This window comes from Macaca nemestrina, chromosome 8 (genome assembly GCF_043159975.1).
Source record: "Macaca nemestrina isolate mMacNem1 chromosome 8, mMacNem.hap1, whole genome shotgun sequence".
Taxonomy (NCBI): domain Eukaryota; kingdom Metazoa; phylum Chordata; class Mammalia; order Primates; family Cercopithecidae; genus Macaca; species Macaca nemestrina.
Window position 1 is genome coordinate 151,623,501 of NC_092132.1, and position 21,378 is coordinate 151,644,878.

A 21,378-nucleotide genomic window follows, 5' to 3' on the forward strand; every position below is an offset into this window, starting at 1 on the left:
CTGGCGCCTCCTGGCTGAACGCCGCCGTGCTGTTCCTCAGATGCCCGGTTTGACCGGGGTGAGGTCAGGATGACTCATTTATATGAAGGTTGACAACAGGCAAAATTAAGCTCTGTGTTTTAGAGATGAACATGTAGGCAGCAAAAGTGTCTTTACAACAAGGAAGTGTTTGTAGTATTCACGGTTATGGTCACTTTTAGGGGCAAAGAAATATGAGATCAGAAAGACAATACACCAGAAAATGTGGGATATGCACATTATTTTCTTGTCTACAAAAGTTTTTATAATATTCATTATGCTCTATTTGTATGCATTCTTCTGTATAGAAGTTATGTTTCATAATAATTATTTAATTACATGCTTTCTCATCAGGTTAAGAACCTCTATTTTTTCCCTATTTTGTAGCCTTCGGTTCAAGTCTTTTAAATTATTTCTAAATTTTGCATATAAAGACAGCATACTTTATCAGAATCACTGAAGCCTCAATGATCTGGAAAAAATATGTTTGTGCCTCTGTAGGTAAACAAGAAAGAAACTGGAGGTAGATGGAATGCAAAAATAGGACATGCATCTCAGACCGAATCCCAAGCAATCAGTGGAGAACAGCTATCAAAGGCAGAATACAAACTAATGAAAATTTATGCTCCTTTTCTATAATTATTTTTTAGCTTCTTTTCTCATTGAGTACTAATGACATTATTTGTCTTCCTTTAATAGAGGTTTACTTTTGAACTCCAATTTTTTAATTATTTTAAATAAACAAAATCTTTCATTACATCAGTGATGTTTAGTTCAACTTTCCAAAAGGCAATTAATAATGTCAGAAGATACAATCAAATTAATGACAACAATTAATGTTTTCTAACCTTTACCTGAGAAGATCAAATTGAAATATTTTATAGACCTCATAATTCTACACAGTATTCTCTGTGTTCCACAAACCCTGACCCTTAGAAATACATTAATGTCTTTGAAACAGAAAGTATACCAAAGTTGATAATTCATATTCACATTATATATGCATACTTCTGTACTAAATTGAAAATGGATATGCTCAAGATTTAAAAAAAGAAAGGAAGAAAGAAAAGACAGAAGGAAGAAAGAAAAGACAGAAGGAAGAAAGAGGAAGGAGAAAGGAAAATGGAGAAAAAAGAAAACACAACTTAGCTAATTTAGAGTATTGTAAGGAAAACGTCCTCATGAAAATTATCATTTTTTGCATATATACCACGTGTGTAGACCCATAGCACATTCAGTGGTACTTTTACCTTGGAAAAAAATGGTTGGTACTAGAATTTGTCACTGTGCATGTCCCATTGAAATCTGTATCTAGGCAGAAAAATTCCATTGATCTGTCTTTGCAGAAGCCTGTGTTTTCCTCCTAGAGTGCAGACATTCCACTCTCATGCCTTGACTTCACTATTCATTTTTCTGAGACAGCTGGTGTGGTAGCTACTTCCCATTCTTCTGTTACTCTATGCAGAAAATATTTCCAAGGAGTTGTTCACGCTTCTTTGGAATTGACCTCACCAAGCTCCCCTCCATCCACTGAAATCAGGCTCTTCTCCCCTCCAGGCCACTAAAATGGCACTTACTGCTGTTACCACTGCCTCTAACATTCCAAATCTAAAAATCAACGTGCAGGCTCTGAGTGTTGTTTTATTAACATAATTTGAAGTCGTTGATCACTTTCTCCTGAAAACTCCATCGTTACTTGATTTCTGGACTCCATTCTCTCTTGACTGTATTCCTTGGTTTCCCCTTCCTCCTCTGCTATGCTGAGGCCTTCTCATCTTCCAAGCTTTTAATGCTGGAGTGCCCTGGGGCTGCATTCCTGTGGCTTCCCTCTTCTCTAGTTAGTGTCACTTGCTGTGCAATCACATTTTCATGTCTCTAATTCCATTGGTACTTTGGACTCATGTAGCTCTCCCTGAATTCATAGCTATGTAGGTGTCTAATAATCACCTGAAAGTTAACACATATAAAATAAGGTTCCTGGTTTTCCTCTAAATCTGCCGCTTCAAAGTCTTCACCAAATCAGTAAATGGCAACTTTACTTCCAGTTTCCTAGTCCAGAAACTTTGATTTTGTGTTTATCACATACCTGACATCCAATCCATCATTAAACAATATGAATGTGATCTTTAGAACCCATCCAAATGCCTAACCTCAAATCCCCAGGCCCATGGGGACTTCTTGGTCTAAGCCTAGTGTATTAATTTCCTGTGCTTCCATAAAAAGTACCACAAGCTGGGTACCCAAAACAACAAAAATCAATTGCCTCACACTTTGGGGGCTGTAAGTCCAACATCAAGGTGTTAGCAAGGCCCCCCCCCCCACCGGAAGGCTGTAGGGGCTAATCCCCCCTGGCCTCTTCTTGGCTTCTGATGGTTTGGTGGCAATCTCTGCCATTCCTCAACTTGCAGCTTCACCACTCCAATCTCTGCCTTCATGAGTGTCTCTGACTGCATATTGCCATTGATATAGGAGTTAAGAAGAAATCAATTAGGCAGATAGTGAGGGTACAGGAGTCCGAGGTAAGGTTTTCCTTTTAATGAAAAGCAGCCCCCAAATCATTTTCTTTTCTAACAAAGAGCAACTTGTAAAATCAATCTACAGACATAGACAAGCAAGCTAGAAGCTTGCACGGGCAAATGCCAGCAGGAAAGGCTACCTGGGACTAGGCATGTTCAAAATGGTGTCTTCATCTTCCCTTCTCTTTGCCAAACCTCGTGTATAGTAAGAAGACAATATGGTGCCAGGCAGGCAAAGACCCCATTTGCATAATAAGATTAGAGTGGGGTGACCAGCCTTCCCCATGTGCTGTGTAAACATCACACCTGGTCCAACCAATCTCTCACGAGAGAGAGAGAGCTTCTCTCCTTTCTCTTTCTTTTGCGGATTAAACTTCCGCTCCTAAACTCACTCTTAGTGTGTGTCTGTGTCCTTAATCTTCTTGGTGTGAGATGATGCCACTTCACCATGTTCTTTAAGGACAACAGCCAGATTGTATTATGGGTCCACCCAATACAGACTTGAGGAATTCATGCAGTCTCTCTTCTTTTCTTCATAAAGTTGATGTAAACATGTTATGCAGTTCTGCCTACGAAGCACAAAGCTATGGGCACCTGTGAAATGATGAAGGAGATGAATTCACCAATGCACCCACCCACATCCCTCTCACACTAGGTCCTATTGCCCTTGTAGGTGGAACTTGACCCTTGTTTTGCTTTAACTAAAATTCCTTGGTGTGTTTAAACCTTTTAACTTCTACAAAAAATCAAGAACACATTCAATTGTGGATTATTAGACTAAAAGTAGCTTATTAATTCAATGGCTATGAGAATTTTGTTGCCTCATAAGAGTAATATACTGCCCAGCTAAAACATTATCAAAACAACATTCGAGACATAGAAGATATTGAACATAAACTGGGTTCTTGTCTTTCTTACTTAGTGTACTGGCGATGAGAGGCATAGTTTGGGGAGTTGGATATTTAATTTTGCCACTGATTCATACAATGATAATACAACAATATGTGGATCCTCTTTGTTTCATCCTGACAGTAATGATTTTCTTATCTTACCCAACTGGATGAAGCATATTCTGTGGGAAACTTGTCAACCACAATGGTTGTGTATATCAGAGAATGAGAAGTCCTACAGAGCATTTTTTTTTAGTATAAAAATTCAACATTCTCTTGGCTTGCTTCTTGTCTGCTTCTCGAACTAGAGTGGAAGACCAGGATCCTTGTCTGTTTTATGGACGTTAACAGTGCTTGGTACATAATAAATACAGAGTCAAGTTTGTTTAAAAATAATTGAATGAATGCGTAAAGGCTTTCACCTAAAAGCTAAATGGAACATTTCATCCTTGACAATGAGTACCCAAGAAACAAGCGAAGGAAGGAAAAAATATGGGAGTCTTTCTTTCCCAAGTAGTTTAAATGATCTTTAATCTATAACCGTTTTCCTTTTTAGTTGTTTACTGCTGTTAGGAGTTTATAGGAGACCCGTTTGTAAAAAGTTTTTCAACATGACCTGAGAGAGGACCTCCTTTTATATCAGAAATTAAAATAGATGGGAGAGTTGATGTATTAGCTTGGTGCAAAAGTTATTGCGGTTTTTGCCATTAAAAGTAATGCACCAAGCTAATAAACCAATAATAAAAAATATGATCAAATGGTTTCTTCAGGTTGGATGGTCTGAGAATCTCTCTCAGAAGTACCTGAGTGATGGAAGGCATGATCTACACAAGGAAAGCCAATGTCTCCGGCTGAGGGAGGAGCTGATGTGAACACATGTGGTGTATATGTGCATGATATTGTATACACACTGTAGGAACAAGCTTGCTTGTCTGGGAGTTCAGTGAGTGAAAAGGGAGTATGTTTTAAGATGAGTTCAGATTTTTAAATTTATTTTTATTGCTCTGGTTTTCCTAATCCAGGCCAAGAATGTTGATTTTTATTTTAAGCCTTTAGCACATTTTAAACAAGGTTTGACACCATTTTAAAATGATTTTTGGGGTTGAATGTGGTGGTTCATGCCTGTAATCCCAGCATTTAAGGAAGTAGAGGTGGGTGGATGACCTGAGCTCAGGAGTTTGAGACAAGCCTGGCCAGCATGGTGGAACCCCGTCTCTACCAAAAATACAAAATCTAGCGAGGCATGGTGGCATGTCCCAGCTGGTTGGGTGGCTGAGGCACAAGAATTGTTTGAACCCAAGAGGCAGAGGTTGCAGTGAACTGAGATTGTGCCACTGCACTCTAGCCTGGGCGACAGAGCAAGATCCTGACTCAAAAAAAAAAAAAAAAGTGTTCTGACTCTTTGCTTGAATAGAAGATTTTCAAGAGAGACATAAAGAAGAAAAGAGATAATTTCGAAGGCTGCTATATTAATTTAAGATAGATTATGAGGATTTGGAGCAGTGTGGAGTTCAAAAAATTAGACATATCTGGAAATGTTTTGTAGATGGATTGGACAAGAATCAATTAATTGAATATGAGGAAATGGAACGATGAATCAAAGATAACTCAAACATTTTGGGCTTAGGCAATTGAATTCCTAATGGTGACATTTATAGATCTCTGGGGGAGAATGAAGTGGTGTAGGATTCAGGGTGGATGAAAACGAAGACTTTGTTTTGAACTGCAAAGGTTGAGATTCTTATTAGATAAGGATAAGGAGAGGTCATCCTGGACTTCAGAGAGTTATTACGTATATGTGGCATTTAAAATTATTAAACTGGATAGATTAACTGCAGATAATGTGTGTGTCAGAGGAGAAAAGGACCCCAAATAGGTCCCTGGGAGAGCCACAGCATTTAACTATTGCATGATCAGGCAGGACCTTTGACAGGCAATGGAGAAAGATAAAAAGAAAGTCAGTGAAAAGACAGCACTCGCCAAGCAGAGTGGTGACTCCTGTGGAATGTGCTTCCCTGATGTCCGCTGCAAAAGCAGACATGACTGTTTTATTTGAAGACATAGAGGAGGTGTCTGCAGACCCTGGCAGGTTTATTCTCTCTGGAACTGGAACAGTGAGAAGTGAGGCCAGTTTTGAATGGATTGAGGAGAATATGGCATAAGAAAAACAGACCTTAAAAATAAGGTTTTATTTTTTTGTTACATAGAAAGGTGGTCTCACTATGTTGCCCAGGCTTGTCTCAAACTGTGGCCTCAAGAAAGTCTCCTACCTCAGCCTCCCAAAGTGCTGGGATTACGGGTTGTGAGTCACAGTGACTGGCCTAAACGTAACTTCTAGAATAAGTTTTGATGTGAAGGAGGACAAAAATGGAGCAGCCTCTGAAGAAGATATGGTGTCAAGGGTGGGGCTGCAGTAGGTAGCATTGCATTTCAGCAGCGAGGGGCTTGCCAGGCTACTACCACAGAGAAATATGGAGAGGGGAGGCAAGGAAAGTTCTCTGCAAGAGAAAATCTTTGATGATGGACAGTGGAATCTCAGCGGAATAAGGGGAAAGTTGAGGCTGGGAGACAGTGAGATCTTGAGAGGTTTGCAGAGGGATGGTAGAAGACTCAAATGAGTGCAGGAATTTCACTGATGGGATGTGGAGTGTGTCAGTAAGAAAGGAGGAGATTGCTGCAAGGGAGCAGAGTGCTTGGATGTGAGATATCTGAGTCTGCGAAGAGAGAGGAGGTGGCTGCCAAGGGTGGGACATTGGAATGCCATTGAAGACAAGTGGAGGGATTCCCATTCGAGGGAGTTAGGCAGTCATAGCGTCCAATGGCTAAGACTAATGTGAGGTCTGATGCTCACAGACAAATGGAGGAAGTAGAGGTGGAATGGAGGTGGTGAGGAGGGTGCTGCAGTTTTGGACTGAGAAAGACAAGGAGATGCAAAATAAAAAAATTGAGAGCCTGACCTCTGAAGGAACTTGTATATTTGAAAGAACCAGATTCCTTAAGAAATACTTTTATCCAGTCGGACTTGGTGACTTATGCCTGTCATCCCACACTTTGGGAGGCTGAGGCGGGAGGATCACCCGAGGTCAGGAGTTCAAAACCAACCTGGCCAACATGGCAAAACCTGATGATGTGCATCTGTAGTCCCAGCTACTCAGGAGGCTGAGGCAGGAGAATCACTTGAACACAGGAGGTGGAGGTTGCAGTGAGCTGAGATCATGCCACTGCACTCCAGCCTGCAGCCTGAGCGATAGAGCGAGACTCTGTCTCAAACAAAAAAAAAATGAAAGAAAGAAAGAAAGAAAAGAAAAAGAAATATTTTTGTCTGTGTTCTATGCATCCACACACGCACACACGCACACAGCACGGCTGAATGAATCCTTGACCCATCACACACCAGCCTCGTGGGGGAATATTGTACACATTCCGCAGACACATGCCTGGTTTCCATTTCCACCTTTCTAGTCTAGGTATCTAGCAACAGCTTTCTCTGTTTTTTAACTTTCATCTTAAGTTCCGGGGTATGTGTGCAGATTTGTTATATAGGTAAACCCATGTCATGGGGGTTTGTCGTAAAGACTATTTCATCACCCAGATATTAAGCCTGGTACCCATTAGTTACTTCTTTCTGACCTCTCCCTCCTCCCACCCTCCAATCTCCAGCCCCTGTGTCTGTTTTTCCCCTTCCTGTGCCCATGTGTTCTCATCATTTAGCTCCCACTTATCCATGATGAGATGCGGTCGTTGGTTTTCTGTGCCTGCATCAGTTTGCTAAACCCACACTCCTTTATCCACATTCTCTTCCTCTGCACTGTCCCCCTCTGCTGACCGATGCTGCCACTCAGCCTCCTGAGCAGGCCTTGGTGTCCCAGATGACACTGTCCTAGGTCTGTGCATTGCCAGGACCCGTGGTCCAGCTGTGGCCGCTGCTGCTGCTGTTGCCATTGCTAATGGTCCCACTCTGCACTCACTGCTTGTAACAGAAGAATTCATGGGATGACGGTTGTCTTCCTGTTGGTTCACCAACCTCTTAGGTGCTAAATTACAGCTCTTCTCATAGTGTTTTATGCTTTGCTGTTTATCGCCTCTTGTGATGCTGCTTCACTGAAAAAGCCTAGTTGAATGCAGTATAAATTGCTCAGGAATATACCTTTCCCCACAATATTAAAAAAAATTAATGAAAACCCTTTCTGTTTAAATTTGTCCAATATTTTCTGGTATCTTATTCTCATGTTCCTGACACTTGAACCCCCTCTTCTTTAATGCCGTGCACACAGTACCTGGGATAGGAGGTAGGGAGCAGCCCTTGCCTCTGAGAGTAACATATGGTTTGTGATAGGTGTGCTTTGATTTCACTGTGTGTTTTTGTCCTTCAGCACTGAGGTAGATATCAATCTGTGTTTTTGCTTTCGAGCGGATGTTAAAATATGTAGGACATAACCCTTTCTACAGGATCCTCCATTTTTACTGCACCTTCTCCCCTTAAAATGACTGGCATGTGCTTAAGGCATTCAGTGAGTCCATCTTATCTGACAGTCAATCCTTCCCAATAATATCTCTTCCCAATGGCCATTCAGCTTGAATACCTGCAGAGACACAAGACTAAGAACCTTCTGAAGACAATGATATTATCTTCGAGATCGTTGCTGTGCAATTCTTCCTAATATGAAACTCAAATCATCTCTCAGTAGCTCTCACTTGCTTGTTCTGGTTCCAGCTGATTGAGTGATTCAGGGTAAATAGAATCCCCATCTAACTGACCAGTCCTTCAAGGATTTGATAACTGCTATCTTATCTTACAGAGTTAACTCTTCCTCAGTCACATCCTACAAATACAAATGCTTTGAAGACTCCACTTTACCCTGCTCTTCTCTCTCTGTGTTAATTTTGCTGTTGTTGGTCTCCGCAGCAGGATGATCGTCATTGCAAACTGCAGACTCCTTGAAAGGGCCGACCACTGCACACATGAGGACTCGCAGTTTTCTCCCTGTAATTTCTAGACAAAACTCAAGCCCAAGAAATTGAGGAAATACAGCTATTTAAAATAGTTTGTAAGCAATGGATGTACTAATTTCTAGAAAAATTTAACATTCCTTTCAGACTCTAGAAAGCAAATATAAAATTAAAAAAAACTATAACTCACATATCAAGACAATTTTTAAGCTTCTGAACATTTTTGTGCTTTGGGGAATCTAGTTATGATATAACTGAAATCAATTCCCAACCAGGCTGGGCTCCAGTGCTGGTAGGGTTTTTGTTCTGCAGTGACTCTGGGGAATACCAATCCTTAAATGTGTTTCTAGGCATAGCCCTTGGGACAGAAGGGTCTTTAAATGGACAGCATGTGTGGTGGAACATGGAAACTCTTTGATGACAACTGTTCAGTTCAGTGGTTACACTTTTGTACATAATGCAAGATGGTCAGTTCATTAAAGAGTTGTGTGTGACAGACACACATTTTGAGAATAATAAAAAGCATATTAGAAAGACATTTAAAGATATAAAGAGCAGATTTGTCCTATAACACAGGGATAACCCAGATGGATGACTAGGGCCTGGAACAAATCTAGACTTTATCCTTTAGAACATAATTATCTTGTCACAGGAGGGAGAATTTTGCTAGGAAATTGTGTTAGGCTGTTCTTGCATTGCTATAAAGAAATACCTGAGACTGGGTAATTTATAAAGAAGAAACATTTAATTGGTTCACGGTTCTGCAGGTTGTACGGGAAGCATAGTGTAAGCATCTAGAAGACTTCTGGGGAGGCCTCAGGAAGCCTCCAATCATGGCAGAAGGCGAATGGGGAACAGACAGTCATATGGCCAGAGCAGGAACAAGTGAGATAGAGGGAGGTGCCACACTCTTTTAAATGGCCAGATCTCAAGAGCACTCACTCACTCTCCCGAGGATAGCACTAAGGAGATGGCACTAAACCATTCATGAGAAATCCACCTCCGTGATCCAGTCACCTCCCACCGGGCCCCACCTCCAACACTGAGGACTGTAATTCAACATGAGATTTTGGGGGCACAAATATACAAACTACATCAATAATACTTTGACCCTTTTAGGAGTAATTTTCATATTACTAAGTATACATCTGTATAGCACTCTGCAAACTTCAGACAATTGTGTTGGTTAAACCAAAGACTAGAATATAGAATAGTTTTTATAAAGGAAATAAACTTCTTCTGGAAGTAAATAGTGGCAAAATTCTATAGTTAGTACTTTTTTACAAAACAATATAGCAACTCTAAGGAAAGTTAGAGGGCCATTAGAAAAATGTTTATGCTTAATTATTATTAAATCTACAACAATTGTTGAGTATAATTATTGCAGATCTCATATTGGCCAGTTCTGTGTTACATATTTTGTGGACACGTAGAAGGTTCATTCTACTGCCTAGGAAATCCTGTTAACAAAATCACATCTGGATTTCTGGCAAGAATACAGTATTATAATACATTGGCAATGATATGAATAGGCAAGTCACTGAAAAAGAATGGAGCCTATTAACTTATTAATGCATGCCCAAGCTTACTAAAATTTACAGAATTGATAACTTACCAATAAATGTATCACTTCTGGACTATTAATTTTTTTTAACTATAGAAATGATGGTGTCCCTGCTGGAAAGCTGTTGAGAAACAGGCACTCTTCTACAATCTTAATGGAAGAATGAATTGATACTACATTTTAGAAAGCATTTTGGTAATGTCTCATAAAACCTTAAAAGTATCTGCTGTATAACCTGACATTTCTATTTCCAGGAATTTATCCTCTAGAAATATTTTCTTAAGTGTCTAAATAATATATATCAAAATGCAGCACTGTTTAAATTAGTGACGTGTTAGAAATAATTCACATATTCATCAGAAAAATTTTAATAAAACATAATAAATTTTAAGCATATTCTTACCAAAAAAACTACCATATTCTGCTTAAAAAGAATTATGGACAGCTATATTTCTTAACATGAAATCATGTGCAAGTAAAATAGCTAAAAGAAAATAACATTTTGCCCCACAGTGTATGAGATATGATCTACTTTTTATTAAAAAATATAATATATACCTGTAAGTATACAAGAAAAAAATATATATATTTAAAATGTTAGATATTAATTCTTTCTAGGGTGCTACAGCAATTTGGAAGATTTTGACTTTTACATAACCCATCTTTAAATTTTATAATGCTTGAATTTGGATAGTTTCATATGCTCCAATCAGGAAAAGTAGAATATTATAAAATAAGAGACATTAGTAGAAAAGTAAATTCATATATCTTTTATTTCCATTCAAGGCAGTTATGAGACAATTTTCAAAAGCTCTCTGATGGGCCTGGTTATTTCCTTCCTTCTAATCTCACCTCTCTCTTCTCTTGTTGATGGATCTTGGCTTGTACTCAGATGCTGTGCACCACCCTTTGTGTACAAGGTCTGCCCTGCACAGTCTCTCACACTCATTTCCATGGGCGCCACATTTTCATTAATATGTGGTATTGACAGAAGAACCTGAGATGGCGACACTCACTGACATTAAAGACATTAGCATCCCACATTATTAACAAAAGCACAACTTACTCTGACTCCTTCAGAGTAAACGCCATTCAAGACAAAAACCAAATCAAATTCATAGAGCAGTATAATCTCAGATCTCCCTCAAAACACTGCTGAGTTTCTAGGCTGTTAACAACTGGAACATCAATAAGTTGATTTTTGTTCATTTTTCCATAGCTCCGTTTCCTGCTTCACACCGGCCTTGCACAGAATAGATGTCTGTGAGAATTTCCACTTCTAAATGTCAATGGAAGGAGGAGAAATACAGGAAGAAGCTGTTATTTTCCATTTCACAATTTATTAAAATACGAGAATCAGAATTTCAGGTGTTACTTTTGCTGTTAGAACGGTTTTGTACACAACCAGTGACTACTTATATGTTTGGGAAGTTAGCTTCAAATCCCCTAGCTATCCCACGGCTTCCCCTAATCATGCTGCTTGCAAAATTTGTACTCACTTGCATCTGGTCCTCTATTTTTGTTTTTGAAAGCATATATTCATAATTTGATCTCTCAAATATATCATCTTCTTCTACAGAGTTGCTAATTTTCTGACACGTCACTTTCCCATTTCCACTTTATGTTGTGAAGGAGAATGTGTCTTATGCCATAGAGTGCTCCAACCAATAGATCCTTTTCAAATACCTCTGGAAAATTCACAAAGATAGATCGTATTATGGGCCACACAGTAAATTTCAACAGATTTAAAGGATTTAAGTCACACTAACGATGTTCTTTGAACATAGGAAAATTGAATCAGAGATACAGTGATCTGTAATACACTCAACAATCTCAAGTTAGACAATACACTCATCAATAATACTAGAGTCAAAATGAAATTTCAGATAAACTAAAATACATAGTTCTGTAAAAGTCACATCAAGAGCAGCCCACCTGTTAGGGATCCCCTCGGGGACTTTGGCAAATGCTGAGAGCAGTCATCACGTGGGAATTCATGAAAGAGTCAGGGAGACAATGAGTGTGCATGAGAGGTGCTTCTCCAACCTTCCGGAAAAGGACCCGTGTCTGCAGCTATGAAACAAAGAGGATGGAGCTTCTCCTGCAAGTGAACTGCCTCTGGACTGAGAGGTGTAAGCAGGCATGCAAGTCCTGAGCATTTTTCTGTCCAGGATATTTAAAAAGACTTTCAGAAAGCATAAGCTCCTGTGGGTTAGCTCTAAGACCCAGTGGTGTCCTTGGAGGGCCTTGGAAGCCATGCTTATGGGCTGCTATAAAGTTTCGTTGCTATGCTGAGCTTCCCCTGCTGGGGCGGTCCACAGGCTCCCACTTACTCTCATCACTCATAGCTGAGTGTGTCCTCTGCGGGCTGGGAAGCCATGCCTAGGTGGTTGGAAGGTTCCTGATGAAGATGTGTTTGATGCTGTAACGTTTATACGCTGTTTCCTGTCCTGTGTCCTTATATAAAGCTACGTAAAACTGGTGCCAATTCAAAAAAATATATTAAAAATAAAAACCAGGAAGGGAACTGTAACACGTGCTGCAACATGGGTGAAGCATGAGGACATTGTAAGAACACTTCCTGTGTAATTCTGTCCATGTAAGTTTCCTAGAGTTATCAAATCCATACAGACAGAAAGTAGAAGGGTGATTACCAGAGGCTGGGGCGGGGGTGGGATGTGGGGTTTCAGCTGGGGAAGATGAACAAGCCCTGGATGCGGACACTGGCGATGCCTGCACAGCAGTGAGAATTTACTTAAAGGCACTGAACTTTACACCTAAAAAATATTTAAATGGTAAAATTTGTTAAAAAAAAAAAAAAAAAAAAAGACCTCAGTCTCATGAGGAGGAAGTGGTAAAGAAATGCAGAGACAATTTGACTGCAAATGGGTGGGGAAGGAATGCAAAGCATGACCCTGGAGTCCAGGCTGGGAAGAAGAGAGGACTCAGGGTCAGAGTTAATAAACACACAGGATGAAGGGCTCTCAATCAAGTTCTTTCACAGAAGATAGTAAAATAACGCCAAAAGGTGAGTGAAGTTTTATGTTGATTCTAAAATGGAACGATCTCCTTGGGACCTTGGCATTAACCTTTCAAAGAAAAATACACTGTTACTGTTAGCAGACTTGCTTCCTCTCCATACTTATTTTCCACATAGCTTAAAGGCCTTTTTTTGGTGGCTGAAGAAATACATTTAAAGCATTTTTTTCTTTTTGTTTTTTGAAAAAAACTTGTTATGTGTTTATGGCTTAGACGTTTGATCTTTCATTCTTTTTATAAAATCTGTACTATGTCAAGCATCAAATCTAGCCATATCTAAATTTCCATTGTTCAAACTAGCTGTCTTTAATGTAAGAGCCGTACATGCTTTATTGCTCTGGTGAATTCAAAGAGAAATTCTTGAGGTTCGATTGGGCTTTTGACATTTTGTCATTATCAGTATATAATGACAGATACAACAGAGGGAAAAAATTTCTATCTCTGAAAAACACACTTTAAAGGTCTTTTCCTTGCCTTACTCCACTGTGATAGGCAATAAAAATGTTTTCCAGAATGCAATAAAAGTGTATATAAGATGTTCTAATTCTTAAAATAACTGTTTTACACTCCTCATTGAATGAGTCAGATAGAATGTGTTTTGCCCCAAGCAGGAAATTTGGCTCCAGCTTCCTCAATGATAAGGAAAGGCAGGTGCTCCCACGCCTGGCAGCCTGGAGGATGCCGGCCCCAGGTCAGTTGATTTAGAAGTTCAGCAAAGCCACCAGCGACCCAGGATGCCTCTGCTCTGGCACCCTCATCCTAAACCTCATCCAAATTCTTCCCTCCCTTGAGTTTGTAGCATGGCTCACAGTAGCAATACCACTACAGCTTTCTTCTTTCTCTCCATCTAGAGAAAGAAAGTTGTTTCCAGAACTTCTCCCAGGAGAGCTGGTAGTAACTTCCTCAGAAGCTTCCAGCAAGCTCACAGGGCATCATGCCCTCAGGTCAATCATGTGCTTGCCGAGGAGCTGAGAAAAGCCTGAAATCCATCATGCCCAACTCTGGAGATGAAGATGGGTTTGACTTACCGTAAGGTATATTCACCACTCTTCAAGACTCCAAGATGGAAATGTGAATAACTGTACAAAATTAAGGGATACTGTGTATACCTCACTCAGAAAGCCTTGTGCATCGTTCTATTAACATATAAAATGCTACAGAACCTTGAAAAACGCCAGTACAGCTGTTGTGTCAGGAGGCTTGGCTATATCCTATATGGTTTTGTTTTGTTTTGTTTTACTATTTTCGTATTATAGTGGTTAGTACAACAAAAGGCCAATAGACATCTAGGCTCTATATTGCTGATAGTGCTATTAAATGTTTTTATGATACTCAATACATGTCTTTATAGCTATAAACATTACCTGTGTTTTATTTTTCTATTGGTTATCTTTTACATATTTAGAATAGTCTAAGCAATTCCTGATTATTTTTTACCAATCTGACGACAAGTTAATTACCTTCTCTCTGTCTCCCCCCACCTGCCTTTCTGCTAACAGTCTGAGGTCATAGGTCAATAAAAAGTATTATCATTTAGCATTTATTTTATGTGAATGTTTTTACAATTTATTTCTTTTTTTGTCATAAGACAGAATAGCTCACTGCAGCCTCAACCTCCTGGCCTCAAGCAATCCTCCCACCTCAACCTCCTGAGTAGCTGAGACTACAGGCACAAGCCATCATACCCAGCTAATTAAAAAACATAGTTTTTGTAGAGATAGAATCCTACTATGTTGCCTGAAATGGTCTCAAACTCCTAGTCCCAAGTGATCCTCCTGCCTCAGCCTCCTAAAGCATTGGGATTACAGGCATGAGCCACTGTGCAAGGCCTGTTTTTATAATTTCAAATAAAAATATATTTTACCATAAATAAGCCTTACCCAAATTCTTCTCAAGATCTGTTGATCTAGCGAATAGAAAGGTGTCATAGTAAGATTCTATTTTGCTAGCTCTTGCTTCATGATCCATGAACAGCACATCTCTGATGTTTACAGGATTATGTGTGAAATGGAACAGCTTCACACAGGCATGCCTTGTTCTACTTAGTGATGCAGGAGTACAGCATTCAAAAATATCTTATTCCAATTCTAAAAGAAAAACAAAGCAAGCTAAGGTACCACAGTCTACTTACAAAAGCACAATAGAAACAGATTTTTGGAACTACTTTCAGAATTTTCTTTCTGCCTTCTCTCTCACTCTCTGCTTCTGTCTCTCATCTGCTATGTTACCAGCATGTTAGGAGACATTTCAGAGAAAGTGAATGCAGATATAAACATTTTAAGTATCTTACTCTCACACAGTGCATAGGAAATGCACGTGCGTCCTTACAGCTTACTACTGCATTGGATAGAGGAACACGTCTTACGTCTCTGCCATCCACTGTAGAATCCTTGGATCTCCTAGTGATAATTTTCTTAATAAATCAAGACACAAAACAATTAAACAACAACATACAAACTATTTAAATCACATAGTTTATTTGTATGGTTATTGTGATGGCTAATACTGAGTGCCAATTTGATTGGACTGAAGGATACAAAGTACAGATCCTGCGTGTGTCTGTGAGGGTGTTGCCAAAGGAGATGAACAGTTGAGTCCGTGGGCTGGGAAAGGCAGATCTACCGTTAATCTGGTGGGCAAAATCTAAGCAGCTGCCAGCGAATATAAAGCAGGCAGAAAAACATGAAAAGGCAAGACTAGCCTAGCCTCCCAGCCTACATCTTTTTCCCATGCTGGATGCCTCCTGCCCTCAAACATCAGACCCCAAGTTCTTTAGTTTTGGGACTCGGACTGGCTCTCCTTGCTCCTCAGCTGGCAGATGGCCTATTGTGCGACCTTTTGATGCTGTAAGTTAATACATAATAAACTCCTGTGTGTGTGTGTGTGTGTTTGTGTGAGTGTGTGTATGAACTAGATAGGTATCTCTTATTAGTTCTGTCCCTCTAGAGAACCCCGAAGAATACAGTTTTATTTTTACTTTTAGAAAATAATCTATTATCTATCTATCTATGAAAAATACTGGAAAATGTTTTCTGCTTTTTAGTAAAACTTGGACATCCTAATCAAATTTCCAAGACATCTTTATAAACAGCTTACCAAATATATGATCAAGGCTCTAGCATCCTCCAGATTTGGTCACAAGCAAATTTTTGATAATTGAAGATGGAAATGAGCAAATTAAAAATAAACTTTCTGGAAATGTTCTGTTGAAAAGCACCTGCAATAATCTGAATGTTGCCTAAAGTTCTACAGTGAGCCCTTAGCTGTGCTGACCATGAACAGTGGGTTTGGAGGAGGATGAGGATGGAGGCAGTTGGAATGGGTAAGGGCTGCCTGCTGGCCACAGGGACACAGATGAGGGGCTGTGGAGCCACCAGAGGTCCTTCTATGCTGGGAGAGTCTTTTTCTGTGAACTCCTTGCCAACCCAAGTGTAAAGGGAGAGTGCTAACCTCCAATGGCAGTAAAGTAGAAATACAAATGAAACCATCAGAGAGAATGCTGAATTCATGAGCACATTACTACATCTCAGGAACAGAAATAGAATCTTTAGGAAAAAGTTGTGTAGTTCCCAGAGGAATGCCAATAGAGAACAATATAATGGCAAAAGCAATTAGATTTTATTTTTATGCAAAGAACCAAGATAAACATATGAGCTAATCAAAATGAACACACTTTACATGGTACCTTCAAAAGTACATATACATGTGTATGTACTTAAATATATACGCATATATACATATTTATGTTCATATATACACACAAATATTTTATATGTATATGTGAATTTTATGTGAAAAGAATAAGCTTAGTTGGTAAATTTTTAAAGGAGCAAATTTGGGGAAAATGCTACATTTTGATAATTCCTCATGTTCTTGCATAACTGAATCAGAAACAGATGTTAGTAGTTTTAATTGCCATTACAATAACTTCATATACCTGTATTAGCCTCTTAACGTGTGATTCAAATTCATTGTAAAGTAGGGATTAGTATAGGTTTCTCTTCTGCAGGTTCACCATGAGAATCAAACATGATAATATATATTCAAGGGATTAGAAAAGTTGTGTGCAATTATAGATGATCACTGAAATCATCAATGACCTTACATTAAGTTATTGTTCTGAAATTGGCCCATTTTTTGCCACCATTATTTTTAATGACAGTACTTGCCTCTATGAGTACCATACAACTTTGCAAGGAAGATCTCTGCTCCTCCCACAGGCTGCAATGATGAATTATGTGACTTGATGCACAGCCTGTTTCAATGACTGTCTCAGCATTCCTCAATCCATGTAATAAAATAATGTGTTTCCCTGGAGTTGTCAAAGGTGATGCGATTTCACTGATGTTGCTAAGCTAGGAAGTGGGATTTGATGATGCCATTGGCCTTTTCCCCACTGTGTTAAGAAAACCATGATAAATTTTAGCTTATCAGGTGCAAGCAAGGCTGCTAGATCCACAGGGCCCTCTGAGTCTGGGGTCTCTGGAGCCTAACCTGCTCTTTTTCTCATTGGTTAGTAAATCTAAGATTTCCTCCACTCTGATTTTATGTGTATTACTTTCCCAAAGCTGCTATAATAATATAGCAAAAACTAGGTGAGTCAAAAACAACAAATGTTTGTTCTGTCACAGTCCTGGAGGCTAGAAGCCCCTAATCAAAGTGTGGGCAGGTACATTAGCCTGCTCTCACATTGCTATAAAGAACTACATGAGACTGAGTAATTTATATAGAAAAAAGGTTTAAATTGGCTCACGGTTCCACAGGCTGTATAGGAGCATGGTTGGGGAGACTTCAGGAAACTTACAATCATGCTGGAAGGTGAAGAGAGAGCAGGCACATGTTCCAGGACCAGAGCAGGAGGTAGAGAGTGAGTGGGGACATGCCACACACTTTTAAATGACCAGATCTCATGATGACTCACTATCATGAGAACAGCAAGGGGGAAATCCTCCCCCATGATCCAATCACCTCCCACCAGGCCCCTTCTCCAACACTGGGGGTTACAATTTGACATGAGATTTTGGTGGGGACACAGATCCAAACCATATCAACAGGTGTGGTTCCTGTGTGAGGGCTTTGGGAGAGAAGCTGCCCCAGCCTCCCTCCAATTGTCTGGTTCTCGCCTGCATTTCCTGGCTTTCATTTGTTTGTAGATGCATCACTCCAGGCTCTGCCATCATCACTAGGCACCCTCTTTGGCTGTCTCTGTATCTCTTCTCATAAGGACACCAGTGATGGGAGCTAAGTCCCAGCCTACTCCAGAATGACCTCATCTTAACTTGATTACATCTGCAAAGACCCTATTTCCAAATAAAGTCACATACACAAGTACCAGAAATTAGGACTTCAGCATATCTTTTTGAGGGACATAGTTCAATCCAAAACAGGATGCCTGATTTTCCTTTTCCCTTAAATTAATTCTGTCAATTTTCAAGGGTAAAACACTTACCCAATTTTCCCTTTCCAAACCCTTTTATAGCAGGTGCATGGAAATCCTGCAGCAAGGAGGGCAGTGCTAGTTTTAAATCTTAAATACATTTTATTTATCTGTATATAAGTCATTGGGAAAATTTATATTAAGAATTAATTTTCACATTTTCCCTTACAAGAAACAAATGGCTATTTTGACCATTATATAGAAACTTTATTATATTGATAATAGGAAATCAGACTGGCATTTCTTTATAAATTTAATAGTTTACCAATGTTAAAAATACACACACGAAATGTATGTATACATCTGCAATCTGGCCAAGACTACTGAAGTGGGTATTATTAAAAATACATAGCAAACAAACTGCATATTGTTTTTATTAACACTGAGATATTTATTTCAGTTAAAATGGCATGGATTGTCTCTTCAAAAACCTCTTCGGTGTAACTCTATGTTATTCATTTGCAATGCAATCAGCAAAGACATACAGTATATTACATACTGCTTTTCACCATTTCTTAAGGAAATCATCTTCTCTTAAAATATTGGTTCTAGAGATTCCAAGACGGAAACATAATGGAATGGTAGTAGACTATAAATAAATAACAAAAATTTAAATCTATGATCTATAAAATATTATCAAGGAGAGTATAGATCGCTAAGAAGTTACCTGACTTGCTGCAAGTACAAAGGAAATGTTGGAACCGAACTGTCGATTCCCTCCTGGGCAGGGGTCGCCGCGAAGGACCACCGACACAAGATTCACAGCAGAGAGTTATTTATTACTAGCGCGCTAGGGTCCCAAGCTCTAAGTTGGCCCTGGGACCCAGAGTGCTTGTTTCAGGTTGTTTATATAGGCAAACACAAGTTCAAACACAGCTTAAGGCGCGAAGTTCAAACACAGCTTAAGGCGCGAAATTCAAACAAAGCTTTAGGCGCGTGGTGATTGGGTCTAGCTATGGCCTGAGCAAGGTGTTTTGTTCTAATTGGTTAGAGCAGGACCTTATGAGGTTTTTTTCTTGGAGTTGCTGATTCCGGGAACTTTGAGGCAGGGTGGGACCCCCGGAATTGGCAGGGTGGGACCCCATGGGGTTGTTTCCCGGCATTGGCAGGGTGGGACCCTATCAGGGTGGGACCCTATCGAGGCAGGGTGGGACCCTATCCAGAGCCACCTGGTGTTAATTTTTTCTATGTGAGGCCTAGTTTCTAAGTTTTATGAGGCCTAGTTTCAGAAACATGTATTGTTTCTCATTTGGACTTTGTCTAAAATATTATGTGTAAATGAAACTTCTGCTTTAGAGCTATATTCACTGTTTATTCTCTTGAACTTTCCTGAGTAATTATGATAAATAGGCCTAAAGAAAGTGCATGTTCTTGTGTTCTTGTTTGGATTCACAGTGACATATGTTGGTGTTTTAATCTCTTTACTTTCAGTCAGAATTTTAAAAAAGTGATATTTTCATTATTGTTATAAAACTGTATTTCAAGTTGTTTGATACATTTATGCTACTATATCCTCTAGCTAAATAATAAACAAAAAGTTGCCCTTAATCTTGCTCAATCTTGCTTTAGTAACCAAAATAACTAAAATTCTAATTACTGGTGTCAACAACAAATATATCAACAATTATTATACAACAACAATTTACTTATTTGTGTGCCAAGTTGTGTATGATAAGTGCTTAGTCTAAACTATCTCATTTTATCTTTTTTATAATCCCTTGAAAAACATATTATCAACTCCGTAAATAAAAAAAGCCAAGGCTTAAAATGTTAGTGACAGCACAACTGAGCCGCTTTCTTCTTAGTTTAAAACACGTGCATCTCATCAGTGTCAATCAACTTCTAAAAATATCACAGCCACAACTACAAAATACTGCCAAAAGGAAATAAAGAAGACACACAATTAATGGAAAAAATATCATTTCCATGAATTTGAAGACTATTGTTAAGGATGCCAATACTACCCAGAAAGATCAAATGTAGTGCAATCTCTGTACAAATCCCAACAGCATTTTTTTGCAGAAATAGAAATGAATTTTCCTAAAATTTGTATGAAGTATTAGGGGATCCTGAATAGCCAACATCTTTTTTTTTTTTTTTTGGAAGGATGAGGTCTTGCTTTATGCCCCTGGCTAGCCTAGAACTCCTAGGCGGAAGTGAGCTCCCTAATTTGGCCTCCCACAGTGTGAGCCACTGTGCTCAGCTCAAAATAATTTTAAAAAAGAAGAACATAGTTGAAGGGCTCACACTTCCTTCTTTCAAAATTTACTACAGAGCTGTAGTAATCAAACACTGTGGTTACTGACAAAAACAGACATATAGGCCAATGGGAGAGAAGAGCCCAGAAATAGACCCTTACATACACGGTCAAATGATGCTTGATAAGGGTGCCAAGACTATTTAATCAAGAAAATATTGTCATATTCAAATAAGGGCATGATAAAAATCAAAGACAAAAATGTGTGATTTTTAAAGTCAACAATAAATAGCATTCACAGAGTTATTGTTTATTTTTCTGTACTATGAAAAATGCATTTTTAACCTTAAGAAAGGTTTTATTTTAGAAGAGGTTCCTTTGAACTATGTCAGCCGAACAACTTTATGAGCCTAACAGTCTTATTTGTGTTGCATGCAACTGATCACTAGCATAAAATATTACACACAACTTAGGGTTTTGTGGTGACCAGACTGGCATGAAGCTGTTGAAACATTCATTTCAGCGAGCAAAGACTGGAAGCTAGAGACTGTAGTACACCCAAACTGCTACAGGGAAAAATATTTGCATAAGTTTCAGTTCTAACTTACAATGCTCCCAAGAGAATTCTTAAAGCCTTCATTAGAATGGAAGGAGCCTGAAACTCACCTAAAAAAACAACACTGGAGGCAAAAACTGCAGAAGAATCCCCTAATACGGTATTAATTCCCCTGCAGGGCTTAAGAAGTCTGATGACAACGCTAAATCCC

At 39.1% G+C, this 21,378-nt stretch overlaps 1 long non-coding RNA gene across 1 annotated transcript; it reads right to left on the reverse strand.

The window, feature by feature from the left end:
- Positions 1–10,712: 10,712 nt before the first annotated feature.
- LOC105491882 (uncharacterized) lies at positions 10,713–15,058 on the reverse strand. Its single transcript, XR_011606593.1, has 3 exons — positions 14,858–15,058; positions 11,438–11,626; positions 10,713–11,217 (listed from the first exon to the last, which is right to left on the reverse strand). It is a non-coding gene; the product is annotated as an uncharacterized lncRNA (long non-coding RNA).
- Between the last annotated feature and the right edge of the window lie 6,320 nt (positions 15,059–21,378).